The sequence below is a fragment of the Leptinotarsa decemlineata genome, unplaced genomic scaffold, assembly GCF_025532065.1.
Source record: "Leptinotarsa decemlineata unplaced genomic scaffold, Ldec_3_MD MMD2_tig00026375_RagTag_RagTag, whole genome shotgun sequence".
Classification (NCBI taxonomy): domain Eukaryota; kingdom Metazoa; phylum Arthropoda; class Insecta; order Coleoptera; family Chrysomelidae; genus Leptinotarsa; species Leptinotarsa decemlineata.
This window is the reverse complement of record NW_027412711.1, coordinates 2,734,327-2,758,773: the sequence shown is the minus strand read 5'-3', so window position 1 is coordinate 2,758,773 and position 24,447 is coordinate 2,734,327. Positions and strand designations below refer to the sequence as shown.

The 24,447-nt window shown below is 34.1% G+C and overlaps 1 long non-coding RNA gene across 1 annotated transcript; it reads right to left on the bottom strand.

Annotated features, from left to right (window-relative positions):
* Nucleotides 1–9,189: 9,189 nt before the first annotated feature.
* LOC141486908 (uncharacterized) lies at nt 9,190–10,309 on the bottom strand. The gene is made up of 3 exons (XR_012468105.1): nt 10,047–10,309; nt 9,889–9,981; nt 9,190–9,625 (listed from the first exon to the last, which is right to left on the bottom strand). It is a non-coding gene; the product is annotated as an uncharacterized lncRNA (long non-coding RNA).
* Nucleotides 10,310–24,447: the final 14,138 nt, after the last annotated feature.

The window sequence follows — 24,447 nt, the reverse complement described above, 5'->3', positions numbered from 1 at the left end:
CTATCATAATCCTGTGTTCAGTTTTAATACTTCAACTATGTGTCACGTATAGTCAGTCACAGTCACAGTCAGTCACGTATGATACTCTGACGGAATTCGATTTTCAATTATCGGAAATCATCGACTTTATGTTGATGATATACACTACCTTGCACTGACGAGTGGCCAAACAGCCCGAAACCGGTCTGCAAGTGTGTTCCAATAATTGAAAATCTATTGCGGCAGTTGTATCGCCAACAGCATATGCAGGAATAACTTCAGTGAAGAATCCTGCACTGACACCTGTCGGATATAATCCAACGCCCTTCGTGGTATTAGCCAGGGGAGTAGTTGTTTTCTGATAGGTGTCAGTCCATTAACCTACTGTGTAGGGTGTTGAGACTGGCCTGAACGAATTGTTCCTCTAGATGATTTTTTTTTTTTTTTCAACTATGTGTGTAACATCTTTTGGTGTAATCACTTATGATTGTTATTCGTTATCTTTATATTTCATATTTATCTCAGTAAATATTGACTGCCATTTCTCAATATTTTCACCTAGGAATGATTTATTTAAATTGACAAGGAACTTTCCAATCTTCTTCAAGGTTTTCAGGTTAATACCAAATTAATCCAATAAAATACATCAAAGCCAGACAATTCAATTATCCTTGAATTTTCATTTATACAGGACGTCTCATGAGTTTTGATCAAAACTGAAGACGATTCTTTCAAGAAGAAGTCCTATCCTCCACCTCTTTTGAGTAATTTGATTTTTTGGTTCCACAATAAACTTTCTGTTACAAAAAAATTAAGAAAAACTCATGAACCTTTTCAATATGTTTTCCAGAAGTAGCAGAATTATTGCAGGATTTTCAGTATATTTTTAGAAATTCCTTTGTTTGTCACAGAATCAGGAAGATTAATTTGTTTTATAAAATTTGCAGAAAATTACAATAATTCAAGATTCCCTACCTGATGAAAACAATCGTTATCAATAAATTGGGCTTACATTTGGGAGACAATTATACATTCATGTATGTACACATTTTGATTTTGATTTTGTAGTATGTAATTTGATCTGGGTATGTGTGTGTGAATGTGTGTGCAATAGTGTGCATACATGCGTGTTTGTTTTCATATCTCTTTGGGGATATGTGTGTGAATTTTTTCGGAACTCTGGGGACTTACACAACACATACCGAGTACCCATGACGAAAATGTGGTATATTTCTTTCATATTTCAACCTATGATATTTAAACTCATGATATTTTTGTCAAAAATGATCTGGTGTGTGGAAATAACAATAATCTAAGTATTTTGAGGTCACTATTATTCGTCGTATAGTGGCGCCCTCTAAAATTAAAACCATTTTTTCAGAGTTGTGGGAACATTTCACCTATTCCACGTTTTTCTTATGAAATGTACTTAAATAAATAAATCGTATATATTACAATTGAATTAAAATTGAAATTATTCTTGAAAAAATATAAACGCCAGGACTAATAAGGTGTTGGTGCCCTTGCTATTTTGTTAAGTTTCATTATGTAGTTTTTCATGTAATATTTTATATCCATCCATCTGCTTTGATTCAGGTCTTCCCCGAATTTCGTATGCACTGTTCACATAACATAACCTTTCCTGGAACAATTTTCTTATTCGTTGCAACATGGATAACTGCTATTTTTTCGTTTTGTGTCATTTTTGTTTCATTTGGTTGTCGTAATGGTCCAACGGAAAGAAAATCTTTCTCTTCATCTGAAAATTTTATAAAGTTACAGTTCCAGACGATGACTGACTTTTAATTCATACCTGGCTTGTCTTCTTCATCTCATTAATCTGAACTTTCTGTAGTATCGGGTAAATCTGTAAATGAGTCACAAAATGCTTAATTATTGAGCTAGATACTATTATTTTCTTTATAGGTTTCATTTCTGAAGAACCATTTTGGTCATCATATTCTTCTTTGTTTGAATGTTTTGAATAAATTCGAAAACTATGAAGATCTGTTTCAATATTCAATTCATTATCACTTTCTTCCACTACGAAATATGTTTCTGGTGAACATGCTTAGTTATCATCATATTATTTCTTCAGTTGTATCGAAGATGAAGGTTTATTCTGATATTTCTGACATTTTTTTTTCACAAGTCATAGATAAGAAAAGATAACAATAAAGCAATCGAACGACAATTGATTGAAAGTACCTACATATTCCATTGAGTACCTATTTTTTGAACAATCGTAACCTCGTCAAAGATATTTTCGGTGTTTTTTGGCCGTAGTCTACAGGTCTGGTAGATATCATCAAAAGCAATGAGGTGAAGATCGAAGTGCTCGAGTAGTTCTCAACGCAGAAACTGGCACCCAACGCAAAAAATCCCGGAAAATAGCTTTGACACAGTTATCTTCGGAGGTAAAAGTTTACATTTTTCAATCATAACCTCCTTAATAACTAAATTTAACATTTTTTATTAGCGAATTGACTGACTCGAAGAAGTTCAAGATTGTTTCTACTTGCGATAATGTTGTCATTGAATTCTTGATTTGTTATTCGGACATTCGAAATAAATTTATTTATTTTTTTTCAAAAATATCTATTTGATAAAAATTCAGAAAATGATGAAATGGATTAATCCAACAGAAAAGCTCACCAAACTAAGAGATGAAAATAATAAATAAAAATGTTAATTATGGTTTTTCTTATTTTCTATTATTGAATTATTTTGGTTTATGTTAGTCAAAAACAAATTCAATTATAGATTTGGCTAAGAATGTATTTCAAATGTTCATATTGAATGAAATTTTGATTGAATAAGGATATGCTACTCTTCTTATCGAGCGATATGTTCGCAGTAGATATTATTTCAGCATTCCCTGAAAATCAAAACAAAGGACAAAGGACAACACAGGACAAAGGACAGTAGAAACTAGACAAAAGTATTTTCTTTATTCTATATTCGACATAAATTTCTACAAAATAAATAAGTCATCAATCGAACAAGAAAGGACATATGTCTCAAGTCCACTATGCAAACCTCCTCTTAGAGGAAGATATGAATGAATCCTTACCTTAACTTGATATTAAAGTTATCAGGTGTGGGGGTAATGCCCTTAAAACAATGTGGTACAGAAAATCCATTTGTAGCAATAGGTTATTTGTCGTATCCTTCGAAAACGAAAAGTGACCCGATTTTAGGAGTGGTTATATTATCTCATATAGATTTTGTAAGAAGCCAAGTGTAAGGATGGGCAACACTTGGTTACCAAAAGATAGAAATACAAATGCAAGGAGCCACTAGCAGGAGTCAACCGCACATTTGTGGTTTCAGTTGATAGATCTTTTGTTTACAAGAAAACTATCAAAATCACCATGGAGGCAGCTATAGCCACCTGCGTGATATCCGGGTCCAAGAAATTATACAAATATAAAAGTTATTGAGTGTCCTGATATAGAAACAGAAGTCAATATAGGACATAGCACTCAAAAAAGTGGCAAACCATAGACACCTGTTTCGGGCTTTTGGTCCATCATCAGTATGGTGCAGCCAAGTGTAAGGATGGGCAACACTTGGTTACCAAAAGATAGAAATACAAATGAACGGAGCCACCAGCAGGTGGTCAAACAACAGTACTGTTGCAATAATGTTGTTTCTTCAGGAAAGAACAGAAATAGTTTTAATATGTGGTGAGAATACACCATACCGGCAAGTAGCTAACATTTTTAATGAACGGCATCCAGGAAAAAATGTTCAACATACTACTGTGTCAAGGATAATGTCGAAATTCAGAGAAACAGGATCCGTAGCAAATCAATTTAAGAAAAAGCACACTCCAAGTAAATATGATGAGGAGGCCCAACTTAACATTTGTTTGAAAGTTATTGAACACGGGCAAACGAACATAACCGATATTATAAAAAATACCGATTAAAGGAGAGAAAGTATTAGAAAAATTGTATTAAAGAGAGAGAGAGAGAAGAAAATGTAAAGTTTCCGTATGAAATTTTATGGATAGATGAGGCAACGTTCTCTTCAAATGAAACGGTAAGTTCTCAAAATTGCCGATGGTGGGCCCAAGAAAATCCCAATTTCACAGTTGAATGTGGTGATCACTATTTCTTTAAAACTAATGTATGGTGTGGGATGCTTAACGACCAAATAATTGGGCCATTTTTCTTTAGGGAAAATTTATCATCCGTCGGTTACCTCAATCTTTCAAATAATGAGGTTAGTGAAGTTTTAGATAATATGCCTTTAAATATTAAATACGACCTATGGTATCAGCTTGATGGCACACCAATACATCACACGGTTGCTGTAAACCAGTCCCACCAACAGATTTTCACAGGCAAAGTTATTGGACGTAACTGGGAACATTATTGGCCACCTAGATCACCCGACTTGACGCCTTCAGACTTTTTCTTGTGGGGTTACCTGAAACAAAAAGTGTACCGAAGTAGACCATTTACTGACATACAACATCTGGAAAATACCATTCGCGAGTGCTGTGCAAATATAAATCCCCGATTTATTAACAATGCAGTTACAGATGTTAGTAGAAACACCATAATTTGTAATGAACGTGAAGGACGACATACTGAAATGTAGGCTATAAGTGTTTGACAACCTCATTTAGATCAATAAGTAATTTTTTGTACCCATTTGTATTTTCTATAATATTATTGTTGTTTAAAATTTATAATAATAATAATAGTTCTATCGAAATTATTTGCATTTTTTTTAGTTGCCTCTGCTTTTTCGAAATCAAGGGTTTGTTTGAGAAAATAGCCTATTTATTGAAATTTTGCACCAGTCATGTTGAAATTTTTATAGCAAATTTTTAATTTCTCTCTAAAAATGTCCGTATAAGTAAAAATGTATCAGAAAAGTTAAACTCCATGATGAGTTTGTTATGTATATATGAATTGATGACAATTAACCGAACTTGTTTTTTAAAATAACGGGGATATCTGTCAAAAATAAGCAAAACGTTAACTTTATCCTAGTTGCATAAAATTTGGCATATGAATATAAAATTGCCGTAGACACAACTTTTTCAAGTAACTTTTTGTTAAATTCGATCTAGAAGTGCACTTTTTCAATTTTTTTCAAAAAAAAAGTTGAATTTGACAACACTGAACAAATATCACATACACGGATCAAATACCGGAAAAACCAGTTCAGCATATATATATATATATATATATATATATATATATATATATATATATATATATATATATATATATATATATATATATATATATATATATATATATATATATATATATATATATATATATATACGCTTATCGCGTAACTCGGTATTTGGAAGACTTCTAAAGTTTAGTCATGTTATGGATAATAATCATTCAAAAATGTATAGTGTTAGAGAATGATGAACCGATGAGGATGTTTTCTAGAAAGAGTGTATACATGGTGGAGCACCCCATACGACTACAAAAACTATATTGATTTTTTCGAGAATTTCTCCATTTCACTATATGTCGTTTCATTGAAATAAGAACTACCATTTGAAAAAGCCAATATCTGAATAACTATTTAGGTTAGGTATAGGGAACCCCAAAGTGAAATTGAAGATAATTGAATTTTATAATATTGAGAAACGGTCGAAATTCGAAAGGATGATTTCTATATATTTCGATGTTTCTTAGTTTCCAATTGTACACCTAGGGTATTCTTAAAAAAAAACAATTTCTCGAAATCATATTATTTATTTAAATGATAAAAAAAATTGAAATCGAAAATAGTAGTTGAATAAAATTATCAGCCACTGTTCCGAATCACAGAAAAAGATCCTGCATATATCTGAGCCACATTTTCAACATCCGTTTTTCCTGTTGTTTGCTATTGTAAGCAATGTTTTTTTTTATTTCTCTCTGGTTTTTTGTCTTCTAGATATTCTTGAAAGAGGTAATAAATTCATTCCGAAAACGTGAATAATAGAAAATAGATCGTTTATAGCCTTATAAAAATTCTGTGACTATTATACCTCAAGAAAGAAAAAATCTTCAGAGTCCGGTATTTTCTTTTTTCAATTCACTGTTGATTTAGACTTGAATTGTTCACCCAAATAATGAGAATTCTTTGGCCCAGACCCACAAAAAATCTCTTTCATCAGATGAAACAAAAAAGTTTCATAATCATTTCATAATACAGTTTTTGTTAGTCCCTTCTAAAAAATCAGATATGAAGAAATGTTTGCAAAAGCGATATTCGTATGGAACATTGCACAGCAGTTGCGCCAGAGACCGAATTCAGGCTAAGTCGCCACTGCCCGTTATCAGCGGGGATAGCCCTTTCGAAGGGGGGTGGTGTAACGTTTTCGATTTCACTCACTGCGTATATTGTTGTTTTAAGGTGATCAATGTTTCACCCTGTACATTGCTCCAGTTTAGGAACAGAACAGAACAGAACAGAACATTTATTTCCATGAAATACTACTCACATGAATACATATACATTTATCATAAATACATTGTTTGCATTTGTTGCGGTATTTCGGCCTAAAAAGGATTGAGGAAACTATTACCAATTGATATAATTTCTTTAACCTAGCGGGTACAAGATATATAACAGTGGTAAAAATAAAAACTAAAATGTATCTGTAGTATAGGGTTGGTCCCGATGACAATTATATAATGTAATGAATGTGAATAATATCAGATAACGAGTGCTATCAAAATTCAACAGATTTCGCGTACGTAACACATTTTCAATGGTTTATTGATTGAAAAAATTCATCCAGGCTGTAATAGGTGTACTGTTTCAGGTATTTTTTAACTTCACGTTTGAATCTTTTTTTTGGGAAAGTGAATTGAATTTGTCAGGAATTTTATTGTACACCTTAATGCCTGTGTAAAGTGGGCTTTTTCTTGATCTGTCGTACCTGTATGTGGGTAGTAAAAAATCTTGATTTCTTGTTGGATAGAAATGTACGTTTGCAGGTCTCGTCAGTTCGGTTCTCCTCTTATGAATAGTGAGAACTATTTTGGGAATATACGTATTATAGAATGTTGGGATATTTAATTTCTGGAAATGGTTTCTGCAGGAATCTCTTTGTGTCTTCGTATTGCCTGAAATGAATTTTTTTTTTGCATCTTTTGAATTACCCCAGAATTCGATGCCGTATTGCATTGAGGAGTGAAAGTTGGCAAAATAGAACGTCTTGGCAGTTGATACGTCTAGGTTCTGCGTGATAGTTCGAATTGCATAAAGGAACTTGTAGAGTTTTTTGCTCAGTTGACTAACGTGTTCTGACCATCTCAGGTTGCAATCCAAATGGATGCCTAAAAACTTTTGTAGAATTTGTCGGAATAATGATTTCAATATCAAATTCTGGATTATGGCTATGAAATTGAATCGAATTCTTGAACGATCATACTGGTGTCGTCTGCGAATAGTGAGAAGTGTACTGTAGGAAAATTGAATGTAAGGTGATTAATATATAATAAAAACAGAGTTGGTCCTAATACTGAGCCCTGTAGTACACCACTTTTAATGTGCCCCATATCTGAGTAATGGTCAAGAAATTGATTGATGTTTTGATTGAAATGCGATATTCTGACTGACATTCTGCGATTAAGTAGGTAAGAACGAAAGCAGTTATATACTTGTCCGCGGAAACCGTAGTAATAAAATCATTTGACCGTAATAGAAATAATTTGACCGTTCTGTATTTCTGTGTAGAACAATGTTGACGTTTGTATTCTCAAAAAAGTATTCAAATTTTTCAGCAATTTGCTGTGGGTTGGAAATTATTATGCCGTCCTCTTCGATTTCAATATTCTTTTTATCTTTGCCTTTTTTATTCGTGAAATGGTTTACCAGTTTCCATGTTATTTTTGTTTGATTGTCAGACGATTTAATAAGGTCGGAAAAGTAGATAACTTTTGCCTCTGCTATAGTATTTTTCAATTATTCAGTAAATTTCTGAATGTACACCAGAGTTTCAGCATCAGAAGATTTTTTTTATGTCTAACAGAAACTTCTTAAATTTACATGATAGCTTAATTTCTGTGGTTATCCACCCTTTGAATGATTTGTTCTTATCGATTTTTATTTTTTTGAGAGGAAATGCATTTTCAAAACAGTTTTCAATTTGCTTATCAAAGTATTCGAAAGCTTCATTAACGTTTCGAATTTTGTATAGAGTGTTCAAAATCATTTGTTGAAGAGAGTTTGTGAATTTGAGGTGGTTTTTGTTAAAGAAATTCCTGCTTGTTTTATACATGTTTTGTGCCGTTATCTTTTGGTTTATCTTGAAATCTAACATTTGTGGTGAATGGTCCCAGAGAGAAAAATCTATCGTATATGCAGAAAAATGTTGTTTAGTTAAGTTGGTGAGGATATTGTCAATTGTTTTGGAAGATGATTTAGCTGTCCTTGTAGGACTGGTAATGGTTATGTCCAAATTGAAAGTAGATAGTGTATTCTCGAAATCTGTTAAATTTTTGCTGGGTGTGTTGAAATCGAGATTGAAATCCCCACATATTACAAATTGGTGTTTCTTGAATTTGTTATATAGTTCATTCAGTAAATGCCAAACATTTTCCAGACATATTTCGAACTTACCTGAAGGGCTTCTATACATACATACATACGATAACAATTTTCCTGTCAGTACTATGCACAACAGCAAATTCTATTTCCTTTTCAATTAGTACTGTTTGGAGATTCTTGACACTACTGAATCTAACTTTTTTGTCTGCCACCCACATAGCAATAGATATTCCAGGTATATTTCATGAATATACATTTAAGGATATTGTACTATGCTATGAATATGCCATGGATATATCTTCTGGAGAATATTCCCTGGAAGTGCTCCTGGCGAACCTTTGATATATTTTAAGAATATTCCTTGGGAATATTCTTGGAATATCTTATAATATTCTTAGAATATCTAAGGTTTATTCTATTAAGAATATTCTAGGAATAGAACCCGGGACTATTCATAAAATATTTAGGATATTCTTAGTTTATTGTAGGAATATACAATAGAGAAACACCATAGAATATTCTTTAAATATATTTTATGAATATTCTAGGAATATTTGGAATATTCCAAGAATATGACGAGTAACCGCTATTAGGCAGGTATATATTGCATTTTGATACAAGATTCACACAAGTAATAAAACACATAATATTCATAAACAAATATTTTTTAAAAACAATATACACTGAAATATTTGACGTTTCAACCAATATTAAAAATAAAAAATCTAATTCAAAATATTTATTCACTGAATAAAATATTCCTGAATACTGTCATATTACAAATATCAGAAATGTATTCAAATTAGGATGTTCCTACCCTCAAACAAATGTATACTGAAAGATATACTAAAATAACAACTCTGTGAATTCATCAGCACTAATTAAAAAATAATAAATATATCACTTCATTGAAAAAGAAAAAGTGTATTACATCCAGAAATAGGTTAGGTTAGGCTTCTCACTTGAAAAAATAAACCCACAAATGAAGTATTTAAAATGAGTGTTGTGATGGGTTCTTCAATGAATTTCACTTACTTAAAGTTATCCAAACTTTGCTCACCAGAATAGTTTTCCTTATATTTGTCCAACAATGCATCAGCCAGTGTTTCAATAGTAATACCTGGAACAAAATGTACATTAACGTTCATTATCACTATTTGAAAGTGGCACATTAAAACTGGAATAAAAATCAAATAGATATTTTTCGCATAGGTTACTCATGAACATTTACAACATTTTATGACTTGGAGAGAAACTTGCATTGTCTTGTTGAAAAGTACTCATTACGTTTTTAGTTCCTTTTGGGCAAATTGATACTATCTTGAAAACGAGTGATAAAAATTATGAAAACAAATGATACAAAAGAATGTGTCATTCACTTACTTTTCTCTATTGAAGATACACAACTGAAATCACTCTAGTTCCAACATGTACTTAGTCAAACCAACAAATCCCACACACCAACTCTCCTCGAACCTATAATGAGGTATAGTAGGTTAATCACCATGACTTTACTAACGATACTATTGCATTTTACTTACTTTTCTTGAAGACTGAATATATGCAACTCTCCTGTTTGAAGATCCAAAATCAAACTATTCGCTGTACTGCAAATTGGACAACCCCAAATTATAAATGGTACACTGAACGTGACAGAATTATACTTTGATGATAACACCAACATACCATGCATTACACACGCGAACCTGCCACGTCAACCGCCATGTTGAATCAAATGTCGAATTTAACGCAAATGTACCATGCATTAAGGGACAGCCGCTTTCACAGAGCCTATTCGACTGTCGCGCGCTACACTTCAATTGACCAATGAGAAACGTTTACTTCAATTCTTGACTTGCCCATTTCTCTGTTTCCAGGATTTTTCGCTTTGTAATTAAATAATTTCAAATACAAAAAGACAAATAGGATGAAAATTAACCAATTTATTGATGCAATTGGTTCATTTATTGGCCCATTCAAATTTTTTTGTCGTTTCCAACAGTTGCTGTTGGAGCAATTCATCCAGAATCTGCGCGTTGAGTTCAAAAACTGGTTAACACTATCAGGGTTATATACATTAGGTTATCCATTCGATATACGTTATTATAAGATAATTCAAAATTCCATTGTCTAGAATATTCCAAAATATACCGTGGGGATATATTCTAAGAATATACCATATGGTATATTCGATCGACAATATTCTTAAGAATATTCAAGGGAGAATAATTCATTTACAGACATTCTATGCACATTCTTTCGGGAATAATCCTGTCATATTCATTCAAGCATACTCTATGAATATTCTAAAGGCATATATATATTCCAAGAATATTCTATGAATATTTGGAATATATAAGTTCGTTTTATGATATACAGGGAATATTCAATGAATATCTAGTGCTGTGTGGGCATGTGTCTGCTCACGTGAGAAATGTGAAATGAGTTCAAGGTCCTCTAATTTTATGTAACTGGTCTCATCCCTCTGCAACCAGTGCTCAGAAAAACATAATATATTGATTTTTCTGTTGTTTTCCGTTTCATAATCGTTAAGGAAGATATTATTTTCATCAATTTTGTTTCGTAGTGACTGAACATTGAGGTGCATCAGGATGAGACTATCATCGGGGCCAATATAATCCTATTTTACATTATTTGTGCCTTTGCTTTTCCTTATTGCAAAAGATAGTAATATATTCACCTACTAGTTTTCCTAAACCACCCAATGTGATAAAAACGTATCAACCTACCTCCCATGTACAGTGTCCACGCCCATGTAAATAATCATAAATGTTGTATATAGTTATTGGAATAATCTTGAGCTGACACCTTTCAACGTTCATTTTGAAAGCCGTATATTGGTAAATTGTCAAGGATTGGATCTCTATGAAGATCCCACAAATTTGACAGAATTATTTCTGGGAACGACAGGAGTCGACAAGGTGAATTCAGATAGGAAGTACCGATCCCTTTCAATTAGAAACGAATCATGTTATGTGATGTATAATGGCAGTGCCCTTTTGTGTTTGATATTGAAAATATTGTCTTACGGAGAATCTAGTTGTCGGTTCATTTGCAGAAGAGAACCAACCCTCTTGGTACCAGAGGTGAGTCCACTACTCCACATTGTGTTTTTATTATTTCAAGAATGTAGGCAGTAATATAGCTGCAAGAGTTCTGGCTCATTCTTTATGGGAAAACACGTGCAAATTTAGAGCAGGTCCATTCTGGTCCTTTTTGGACCTCAGGCCCACTTCACACGAAATGAGTAAAGGTCAGCGCCTCGTCTCTGCCAGACGTCCATTATGTGTAAACTGAGCCTTAGCCTTCAAAGCGCCCACTTCAGACCACCTCCACTTTTCCACTTTACCATCATTCAGTCAACCAATCAGCTATCACGCATAGAGCGGGAAATTCAAATCAGTAGATGAACAAGGCGGGTTCTGGCGCAAAATCCCATGTCTTCTCTTATGGAGCTAAACTTTTTGCAATTTTTGGTTCAAACAGAAGTGGAGGAAACGTGTGACGTCATCGACGTAGGATGGAACGAGTATCGTAGCGATTCAAGCGTAGAACTCCGCCCCTCGGCCCCCTTGGTACTCCACCTAACCTATCAGCTTCCTTAGTACTCCGCCCTCAGCCCCCTTGGGATTCCGCATCAGCGCTCAGACCTCCTTGTCACGTGATTTTAATTAAAAAAAGTTTATAGTTATGAGAATCGAACCTGGATCGTCCGCGCCGTAGACATTGTTCTTAGCCTCTACATTATCGTAAGATATTGAAGTAAACTGCGAATGTTGGGTATTTATAGCGTTAGTTTTGTCGGGACCGAAATTGACTTATTCATTATACTTGACAGCATTTTCATTTTTGATTTCCGTAGAATGTAATCGTTATTATCATATTAAAGATAGGAAAATATACTTACATTTGGGAAATAATTAATATTTCATGTAAAGATGTGTATGTGTGTGTAAGAGCGAGAGACGCGTGTGACGTATTCGATGCAAAGAGAGATGGAGATCGAGATTTACCGGTTGCTTCGTACAGAATTGTTTCATGACCTGTTATCAGTAACCACACAAAGATAGCGCTCGATTCATCGATACAAAAGTATATGAACACAACAAAAGTTATAGAACACACAGAGTCATCTATGAGTCACTAGCTGAACTATCTATTGGTTGAAGAAGGGCACTGTAAACACTAGACTCATAGGACTGCATCTGTCAAATGTTAATACATGCCAGCATGGCAGGTTCGGCGTTGCCAGTTGTACAATAAATCATTGTTTACGGGGCAATGTAGCGTTACCGGTTTTGGAATTAATCGTAAACGACTCGATGAAAATTGGAAGAGCGAAAGTGACATATTAATAATAATGAATCGGATTTAAGAAAAAACATTGCAGATTAATGAGGCTGTATCGTTTCAAAGTGTGATCCCTCAATGTTAGAAGGTATCTCAAAATACATCATTGAAAACAAACATGACGTCGAAGTGTACAGGGTGCGTCAAAATATATTTAAGAAAAAACATGTCGGTTCAACAGAAGTCTAACATTCCAACATGTCGGAAGTCTCGTATCTTTGTTAACCAATTTAGCATCATCAGGAGAAAGAGGAGATCCAAAAGTGTCGAGAGGTTAAGCGTTGTGGACTCAACGTGAGGGCAATGGGGGAGCCAAGTATTCGACAATGACATTTCAATATACGTGGTTTTCCGTGCGTTTTCGATCGTTTTTCGTGCGTTTACGATCGTTTTTCGTGCGTGTCCGACCGTTTTACGTGCGTTTATTCGTTATCGTTTCATCGTTATTGTCGTAACGGTTTTTTGTGTTTCAATATGACAGTCATTTATCATTTAACGCGTTTCGCTAACCAAGTTAGCATCATCAGGAAATGACTAACGTCCATGCTTTGTCATATGAAGATTCATTTTGCGAATTTTCAGACTCTTGAACGGAACCTTGTGGAACACCCAACCTAACTTCTGTTACAGAGTAGTGTCGGTCAGCCAATCAGAGAAATCAAATATCGCTCGATTGATTGTGCTAGATGAAATTGAACTGGAGAATGAGGGTCGAATAATAATAATAGTGATAAAACATTGAAAGCTCGAAAGTGACGTAGTCAGCGTGGGAGGTGGTGGCGTGTGTGAGGATTTGTGGAAATTAATGAGTTATTACGAAAAATGATAGCGCAACTGTCAGAAGGGCTCTAAGTTGTATATTCGCTAATAATGATCGCGTACAGCACGTCAAATGAAATGATAAGAAATGCAGAATTCATCGACAAAGAAAAAGCAAAGATGACCCAATATGTCAGAAAGGCACTAAGCCTTAATGATAATGTTAATGATAGTTGAATCTGAACGTGCAGCACATCAAGTGGAAGGGAAACGAATACAGAGTGTACCGACAGAGAAAAAAAAACAAAGATGGCGTAACGAATATAACATCCAACGCTTAATGTAAAATAGCATAGGAAGAATTGTAAATTCAACAAAAATCACTGAAAAAACTTGGACTTGAAAAATGTTGGGTTATGGACAACCATAAGTTTATTCCAATTGCAGAAGCTTGATTCAGAAGGCAGAATTTATTGACAAAGAAAATGAAAAAATCATTGTATACTGCAACATATGATATATTTGGATTCCTTAGGGTGAGAAGATTTCGAATCCGTCAAAAAACGACCACTTCCGGTTTCCACTTCCGCTCCTCTGATTTCGATTATTTCAACATCAATGGATTTGTTTAGATGTCATGAAACATAATTGATCATTTTACGAAGCCAAAAGGACCTCATAACCTACTTTCACTATACTAGTCGCAACAGGTCGATGTGGGTACTAATTTCAAATGATTCAATTTGTAGACTTTAAAAAATATAATATCGAGCATCTAATGTGGAATAACAAGGGGAGAATACAAAGAAAAAACTTTGAAAAAACTTGAAATTAAATGTTGTTAGGTTACCAACAACTATAAGTGAAATTCAATAGCAGCAGTTTGAATCATAGTCAAACCAGAAGGGGCGTTAAAGTTTGGAGTTTCACTATCACACTGTCAGCACAAAACTGGCTAGGTTGGTGTGAAATTGTATGTAGTTGATTGTGGGGTGAAGACTAAAAGTAAATGATGAACTATTTTGAGCCTGCAGTGAATGAGCGAAATGTCCGATAAAATACACGACTGCGATCGATCTGTCATTGATTATCCGACACGTTTGAAAATACACGATGACATTACAATTGTCATTCATTTGATTCCCGAAATCATTCATATCTAGTACAGGAGTATTCCTTATTACATTACAATTGTCATTTACAAATAAATGAATCAAAATTCATAAAATTATTCATATCTAGTACAGGAGCTTCATATACAAGAGATGGTCCCATGGATAAAAATCTAGAGGATTTTGGTCACTTCAACCGCAGCGAAAAACACGCATTTTCAAGCACCATTTTTTTCAAATATCCATATGATTTGCAATGTAACGTGTCATGAAAAATTGTGTAGAAATTAGCGCATCTCCATCTCATTACGTATCAGTTTGAAGTATCAGTCGAACAATTGAAATTGAAATAATCAAGAAACCTTTTCTGTAAAGCACAGGAAGTTTTCACCCAGGATATTGGTAAAAATAGAAAATCAGTTTATTTTGGTTGAATCATAATGATTCGTAATGGCGCCACCACGTAAAGGAACATCATGTTAGTTATGAGTGAGGGGTTAGTTGAACCGGAAAGGGGGGTGGGTTTGGAAGTTTATGTTTCATGACATCTAAACGAATCCATTGATGTTGAAATAATCGAAATCGGAGGACCGGAAGTGGAAACCGGAAGTGGTCGTTTTTTAAAGGATTCGAAATCTTCTCACCCTAAGGAATCCAAATATATCATATGTTTCAGTATACAATGATTATTTCATTTTCTTTGTCAATAAATTCTGCATCAATCTTCTGCAATTGGAATAAACTTATGGTTGTTCATAACCCAACAACTTTTAATTTCAAATATGTTCAATGATTTTTTTTGAATGTGCAATTCTTTCTATGCTATTTCACATTGGACGCTGTATACTTTTCATAATCTACAAATGAAATCATTTGAAATGAGTACCCACATCGGTCTGTTGCTGCTAGTATAATGAACCTAGGTTATAAGGTCCTTTTGACTTCGTAAAATGATCAACTATGTTTTTTTGACATCTTAACGAATCCATTGATGTCAAAATCATCGGAATCGGACGACCGGAAGTGAAAACCGGAAGTGGTCGTTTTTTTTTATGGGTTCGAAATCTTCTCACCCTAAGGAATCCAAATATATCATATGTTTCAGTATACAATGATTTTTTCATTTTCTTTGTCAATAAATTCTGCCTTCTTAATCAAGCTTCTGCAGTTGGAATAAACTTATGGTTGTTCATGACCCAACATTTTTCAATTCCAAGTTTTTTCAGTGATTTTTGTTGAATTTGCAATTCTTCCTATGCTATTTCACATTAAGCGTTGGATATTACATTCTTTACGCCATCTTTGTTTTTTTTTCTCTGTCGGTACACTCTGTATTCGTTTCCCTTCCACTTGATGTGCTGCACGTTGAGATTCAACTATCATTAACAAAGATTTGGCTTACTGCCTTCCTGTCATATTGCGTCATCTTTGCTTTTTTTTTGTCGATGAATTCTGCATTTCTTATCATTTCATTTGACGTGCTGTACGCGATCATTATTAGCGAATATACAATTCAGAGCCCTTCTGATTGGATTGGATGTTCCACAAGGTTCTGTTCAAGAGTCTAAAAATTCGCAAAATGAATCTTCATATGACAAAGCATGGACGTTAGTCATTTCCTGATGATGCTAACTTGGTTAGCGAAACGCGTTAAATGATAAATGACTGTCATATTGAAACACAAAAAATCGTTACGACAATAACGATGAAACGATAACGAATAAATGCACGGAAAACGGTCGAAAGCGCACGAAAAAACGACCGTAAACGCACGTAAAACGGTCGAAAACGCACGAAAAACGATCGTAAACGCACGAAAAACGATCGAAAACGCACGGAAAACCACGTATTTTGAAATGTCATTGTCGAATACTTGGCTCCCCCATTGCCCTCACATTGAGTCCACAACGCTTAACCTCTCGACACTTGTGGATCTCCTCTTTCTCCTGATGATGCTATATTGGTTAACAAAGATACGACATGTTGGAATGCTAAACTTCTGTTGAACCGACATATTTTTTCTTAAATATATTTTGACACACCCTGTACACTTCGACGTCATGTTTGTTTTCAATGATGTATTTTGAGATACCTTGTAACATTGAGGGATCACACTTTGAAACGATGCAGCCTCATTAATCTGTAATGTTTTTTCTTAAATCTGATTCATTATTATTAATATATCACTTTGGCGCTTCCAATTTTCATCGAGTCGTTTACGATTAATTCCAAAACCGACAACGCTACATTGCCCCATAAACAATGATTTATTGTACAACTGGCAACGCCGAACCTGCCATGCTGGCATGTATTAACATTTGACAGATGCAGTCTTATGAGTCTAGTGTTTACAGTGTCCTTCTTCAACCAATAGATAGTTCAGCTAGTGACTCATAGATGACTCTGTGTGTTCTATAACTTTTGTTGTGTTCATATACTTTTGTATCGATGAATCGAGCGCTATCTTTGTGAGGTTACTGATAACAGGTCATGAAACAATTCTGTACGAAGCAACCGGTAAATCTCGATCTCCATCTCTCTTTGCATGGATTACGTCACAAGCGTCTCTCGCCCTTACACACACATACACATCTTTACATGAAATATTAATTATTTCCCAAATGTAAGTATATTTTCCTATCTTCAATATGATAATAACGATTACATTCTACGGAAATCAAAAATAAAAATGCTGTCAAGTATAATGAATGACTCAATTTCGGTCCCGACAAAACTAACGCTATAAATACCCAACATTCGCAGTTTACTTCAATATCTTACGATGGTGTAGAGGCTAAGGACAATGTCTACGGCGCGGACGATCGAGGTTCGAATCTCATAACTATAAACTTTTTTTAATTAAAATCACGTGACAAGGAGTTCTGAGCGCTGATGCGGAATCCCAAGGGGGCCGAGGGCGGAGTACTAAGGAAGCTGATAGGTTAGGTGGAGTACCAAGGGGGCCGAGGGGTGGAGTTCTACGCTTGAATCGCTACGATACTCGTTCCATCCTGCGTCGATGACGTCACACGTTTCCCACACTTCTGTTTAAACCAAAATTTGCAAAAAGTTTAGCTCCATAAGAAAAGACATGGGATTTTGTGCCAGAACCCGCCTTGTTCATCTACTGATTTGAATTTCCCGCTCTATGCGTGATAGCTGATTGGTTGACTGAATGACGGTAAAAGTGGAAACGTGGAGGTGGTCTGAAGTGGGCTTTGAAGGCTAAGGCTCAGTTTACACATAATGGACGTCTGGCAGAGACGAGGCGCTGACCTTTACTCATTTCGTGTGAAGTGGGCCTGAGATCCAAAAAGGACCAAAATGGACCTGCTCTAAATTTGCACGTGTTTTCCCATAAGGAATGAGCCAGAACCCTTGCAGCTATATTACTGTACGCGAATATTCTTATAGGGTTTTTCTTTACTACGAAAAATTTTCTCAACCTAATCCTGCATCCCGAAAGATTTGGAAACGTTAACCATGGCCACAAGAGTGTTTCTATTCACTGATTCGGCTCCATTCATCCATTTGGGTGTCCTCTTTGACTCAAACAGAGGTATTTTCTACCGTAGTCCAGATTTGCCAATTCCTAGCAAGTTATGAGATGGAAAGAAAAAATACAACCATTCCTACTTTCTTACTGAATGAGGACCTCATCTGCTCTACAGTTGTTACTTCCTTAGAATCAACGTTGGATGAAAGGCCAGTTATAGAATATAGAGTTCTTTCAGTATTATAGTTTTGATTCAATATTCAAGTTCTTACTTTCATTATTTGACTGTTTATATTTAACCATTGAAACAATTCATTCATAATTATTTATATACATTTGCTGTATCATCAATATTCAAGCCCTTTTGAGGTAACATAACTCACAATAACATCTTATTCCCCATTAGAAAAAATTCATGAATTTTGCCCGGGGTACAAGCTTTTCCTTATATATTTATATATACTGGTATCAGGAAGTTATCCGTCAAGTAGGCTTGAGAAGGTTCAATATTATATGATCGTATGCTTTGTTATAATTGCATAATAGTACCGTAGACTTAATATTTATCTCATTAAATGATATGAAATTGGGTATGTCTTTCTTTCATTTCAGGTGTTGTATCTTTTCTCTATCTTAGGTTTCCGATCTTTTCTCAATGAGACCTTATAAAAAAAAGACAGTGGCGCCCTTATTGTATCCTTATTTTATTTAACAGAATCGCAGTAATCAATCCACTCCCGTATGCCGCTGACGAACAGCTGCCGGAGCTACTTTGCCATGTTTTCTTTTTTGTAAAAAGACGAAACGGAAAAGAAATAACAACCCGAAAAAACACGGGATTGGATAGGAATTAGTCAGTCATAGTCAGTCAACTCGAGAGAGCCAGGCGAGAGCAATGTTATTCATTTAGTTGTTTATATCTAGATTGGAAAACGTGTGATGGTTTATTTGTTAAGTTCAATTGTGAATTGATGTATCTTTGGATAAAATATATTTATACTATTATTATTTCTGCTTTTCTTATACTATATGAAAGGAGAAATTTATTACCGGTGAGAACTTAGCAGCTAAAAGGTAGCAGCCAAAATCTCGAAAACACCCGAGCGCACATAGACGTACGTCGAAAAATTATTACTGAGAAATAAACATTAAAAAGATGAAAAATGATTAGAAGCTCTATTATTATCGCTGAACCGGCTGTACAAACACCTCGGGCAACTCTTTCGAATGTGCCTACTAAAAAACCAGATTAAAAAAAAATTGTAAATAGGGGATGAGTACATTTGTAAGAAATTATCTAGAGATGAGAAAACATGTTTTGTTATCAGACGTAGTACATGAGACCAGCAATTATAAGGGCTCAAATAGTGAAATAATTGAATGGGGTCACATGGAGACAGACACCTTCAAAAAGTAATCGAATCTACTAGAAGAAAAAGCCTGTCAAATGGAAATAAAATTCAAAACTGAATCGAAAGTCATAAAAGGAAAAATCCCCTCACCATAATTTTATGTTACAAAAATCGATTTTGAAAATGATATTATACTGTGAGGAGCAAAAGATAAAACCGCCCAGGGATACAAATACAAAAATAATTTGAAACTCATAGAAGGAAATATCCAGTCAAAATGATTTCATATTGAAAAAATCGAATTCAATCATAATAACAATCTGTGAAAATCTCAACATGAGACCGCCCGTCGAAGGGGTCAAATGGGGTTATGAATACAAAAATTATTCGAAAATCATAGAAGGAAAATTCCTGTCACCACAATTTCATGCTGGAAAAATCGATTTCGATCATAATAATAATCTGTGAAAATCACAACATGAGACCGTCCGTCGAAGGGGGTCAAATGGGGTTATGAATACAAAAATGAATCGAAACTCATAGAAGGAAAAATCCTGTCACAACAATTTCATGCTGGAAAAATCGATTTCGATCATATTAACAATCTGTGAAAATCACAACACGAGACCGCCCGTCGAAGGGGGTCAAATGGGGTTATGAATGAAAAATAAATCGAAACTCATAGAAGGAAAAATCCTGTCACAACAATTCAATGCTGGAAAAATCGAATTCGATCATAATGACAATCTTTGGGAATTATAACATGAGACCGCCCGTCGAAGGAGGTCAAATGGGGTTATGAATAAAAAATAAATCGAAACTCATAGAAGGAAAAATCCTGTCACAACAATTTAATGCTGGAAAAATCGATTTCGATCATAATGACAATCTGTGAGAATCATAACACGATACCGCCCGTCAAAGGGGGTCAAATGGGGTTATGAATACAAAAATAAATCGAAACTCATTGAAGGAAAAATCCTGTCACAACAATTTCATTCCGGAAAAATCGAATTCGATCATAATAAAAATCTGTGAAAATCACAACATGAGACCGCCCGTCGAAGGGGATCAAATGGGGTTATGAATGAAAAATAAATCGAAACTCATAGAAGTCACAATAATTCTGTGAAAATCACAAGATGATATCGGTCGTTCAAATTGGTCAAATGGAGATATAAATTCAATAATAAATTGAAAATCTCGGAAGGAAAAATCTTGTAACCATAACTTTATATGCATTACAAAAATCGAATTCAATAATGGTATTATACTGTGAGAAGCAGAACATTATTCCGGGCTTCGAAGGGGGTTACATAGAGACTTGAGAAAAAGAAACATTCTATCAATAAAATTTAGAGTTAGAAAAACCAACTAAAAATAAAAACATTTTCTTCCGTTGATGTTACTATGTAGCCACGATTGTCGTGGTTTCGTGGTAGTCCATTTCTTCTCGGTGGGTGATAAATTCCTTTTCGGCAATACCAGTTGAGGTAACATATTCAAATAATAAAAATCCTTCAACTTTAGAAACATCATTTCCCAGAAGTGTGTTGATCTATAAACTCTCACGATTTTTATTTTAGTGAAAGTGAAGATTACCAAATGACACCATGATCTATCTGTTATTTCCAGAAGACCTTGAATTTGATAGTGGTAGTTATGCTCAGACTTTATAGATGAATTATTTTCCAAAAAATCAAATTTATGGAAATAAGGGTCAACATTTCGCGAATTATAGGGACACTTCACTTCTAGAATATCATCTGTATCTGTATCCTGGAGAACCAGCTATGAATGGATATTGTCTATGGATAATGAGTCCGAAAGGTAGATATGTCGAGTTGATCTCTTTTATATAAAGAGCAATTGCCTTTTGTTCATATTCAATGCCGTGTTTTGTTGCCGCTGTATTTATTTGTTTTCCACATCTTATGTCTGATAATCATATTTGGGAATGATAATATATTTCTTAGTTTGCAAATTCGACCGAAATTGGAAGCGGTTAACCGTATTTTTCGTTCTTCAAACCATTGTGGACATAATCTCTGAGTTTGTGTCATTTTTTCCAGTTGTTTCATCTGAACTTCCGACAAAGATAGGTTTCTCAAAAATTTTTCACACTTTGCATATAAATTTTCAAGAATATTTTCTTCTTTATTCAATGAAATATTGACTTCACATATTTTACATATAAAATTTATTGAAGAATATGACCGGTCTCCTTCAGAGTTATCACATAATTGATGAATCCAACGCTCACATTGATCTCATTTCACCCAAGAAGTTTTTTCCTCAAGCATTCCGTGGCCGCAGTATGCACACTGAGCTAATTCTTGATCATCTTCCGGAAATAATACACTTTGTTCATTACTTTGACTGATAGTCTGATTTCTTAAAAATCCAGCATCAAAGTGAGAAGTACTCCTTTTTTTAGATTTGCGCATCCAACTCTCTCGAGATCCTTTCTCTTGAACCCAATCCTTGTATTTCGTTAATCGAGACTTTTCAATTCCTAAATCGCATTCAATTTTCAATGGTAAAATGTCTTCTCTCAACTTTCTAATGAATTACGAGCACTTTAAATTTTTTCGAGATTCGAGTTTGTTAAACTTCAGTGTCCCAAAATAATCTTCCACAATTGAATTACTGACTTATTTTCTATCAAACAATAATAATCCACTCCATAAAGGACAAAATGGCAAATATTTGGTGATAATTATATTGAAAAATTCTTTATAACAATTCCATTGTTATAAAGACATAACAATGGAATTGTATTGAACACATTTACAGTAATTGGTAGCTTTTAATCATTTTAAAAATAAAATAAATACAACAATAAAAATTAATTGGCGCTCTGGGGCGACTTCATTGATTCCAGTGGCGCATTTGCTTTTTCAGCTGCAGGAAAACCCGGAAAAACCTGCAGCACCACATCATCTGAAGATCTTGATCTAACAATGTCCTCTCTCTCATAAAACAAAATGTAGGGTGTCTCCAGAGGCTCCAATAAATTCAATGCATCGCCAGAACACTTCGTGACACGACTATCGTCAAACTTAAACCAGTCCGTTTCTTCTTTGACCAAGGCGTAATAATGACCAAATTCAACGCCAGAACCACAGTGAACAATGACTGCATGAATATTATAACAGTGGTCTTGTTTGAAAATCATCAGTGTTATTATTAGATTGACTGGTGCCTCAGCTATACTTGTTTCCTTATAACAGTCAGTTAGTTTGGCGCATGTTTGACAATACAGTCGATCATCACCTGTTAAAAATTCCATTTTCAGATGATTTAACAATAAGCTTTGCACGGACTGGCAATTAGTCGTACTAGGAAAAGCTAGATGAAGTTCCAGAAATTCACATGAGTTTTCAGTACTTCTTGAACATTTACCACAAAGTAAACAAGTGAGGATTTTTCCAGCAATATATATATATATATATATATATATATATATATATATATATATATATATATATATATATATAATATATTTTTTTCTCAACAAATAGTGTTCCTTCGACATGAATTGTTTCGACTTTTTTCAAAAATCTAATATAAAAAGGACTGGAACTGTAAATACTTTCATTTTTATTTTCATTTTCGGCATATTCAGTATTTACTCTGAAGCCGTCGTCTTTTAATGCCTCTTGAAATGTTTCTACTGCGTATTCAACTTTTTCTCTAGCCAGTTGTGTTAGTTTCCTAAAAGCACATTCCGTTTTTTTCGTTGCGGTATTCATAATTCAAAAGTATGAAAATATTTTCGACGAATGTGTCAAATTTATCAATTTCTTTGATTAAAATGGCAGATGCGATAATATCTTTTAAAATATTTCTTTGGTCTATATTTATGCATAGGTCATTCACATCCTTGGAAACCATTTTCATGAAATGAGCACAGCATAAGTAGATTCCCACCAAGCAATAATTTTCCAGACTGGTAAAACCTTTTTCTATTAACACATAGCATTTATGTAGATACTATTTCAAAGTACATCTGTTGAATGCTTTACAAATTGCATGTATATTAGCGAATGAAAAGTCTGTTACAACACCTGAAAATGCTGGCCAGTACCTGTTGTCTTCGCAAAAATATCTAAAGTCATTCAACAATTTAAAAATAGAATTTGAATCGTGTGTCGAAGAAATCATAGAAAATATGGGATATATTCTTTTAGGTTTCTCAATCTTGATTACCGCTGTATATAAATAAACCGTTTTAGAATTTGATGTTGGTTTCCTTACGACTCCCCCTGTTGCATCAAAATAAATGATTCCTAACGATTTTTTATTATGTGCTTTCAAAACACTCGACTGTTCAACGCTATACATTTCTACACTGAACGGGAGACATATATGGGTGAACATTCTGCATTAATATTAAATCAAAGAGATCGTCTTTGTCACGATCCAAATGTGCCATTGCTTGGGACCATATCTTCCTCAAGGTTGAATCAGATTTGATTTATTGCAGATTTTCACCTTTATTTAAAATTTTCTCGTTAGCTTTCAGAAAGGTTTTTTTTTGTAAGGGAATGACTTTTCATTCAATGATCTCTTCTTTATCAATCGTCTTTCCACCCCTTTCACGTGATTGGTGAAATGGATGGTTGTAATTTGAAGATTTAGTAAACACTTGAACAGTTCTATCAATAATATTCAATCTGAATTTTTTACATCCATAATTATTATGTTTACAAATACCATATACGTTGATGATATTATTTTTCTTGAGATATTTAATGTATTTGAACGCTATAATGCAAACATTGTTCACATATTTAGCAATTCGATTTCGAAATACATATGGATGATAATTTACATCTAATCTTCCATC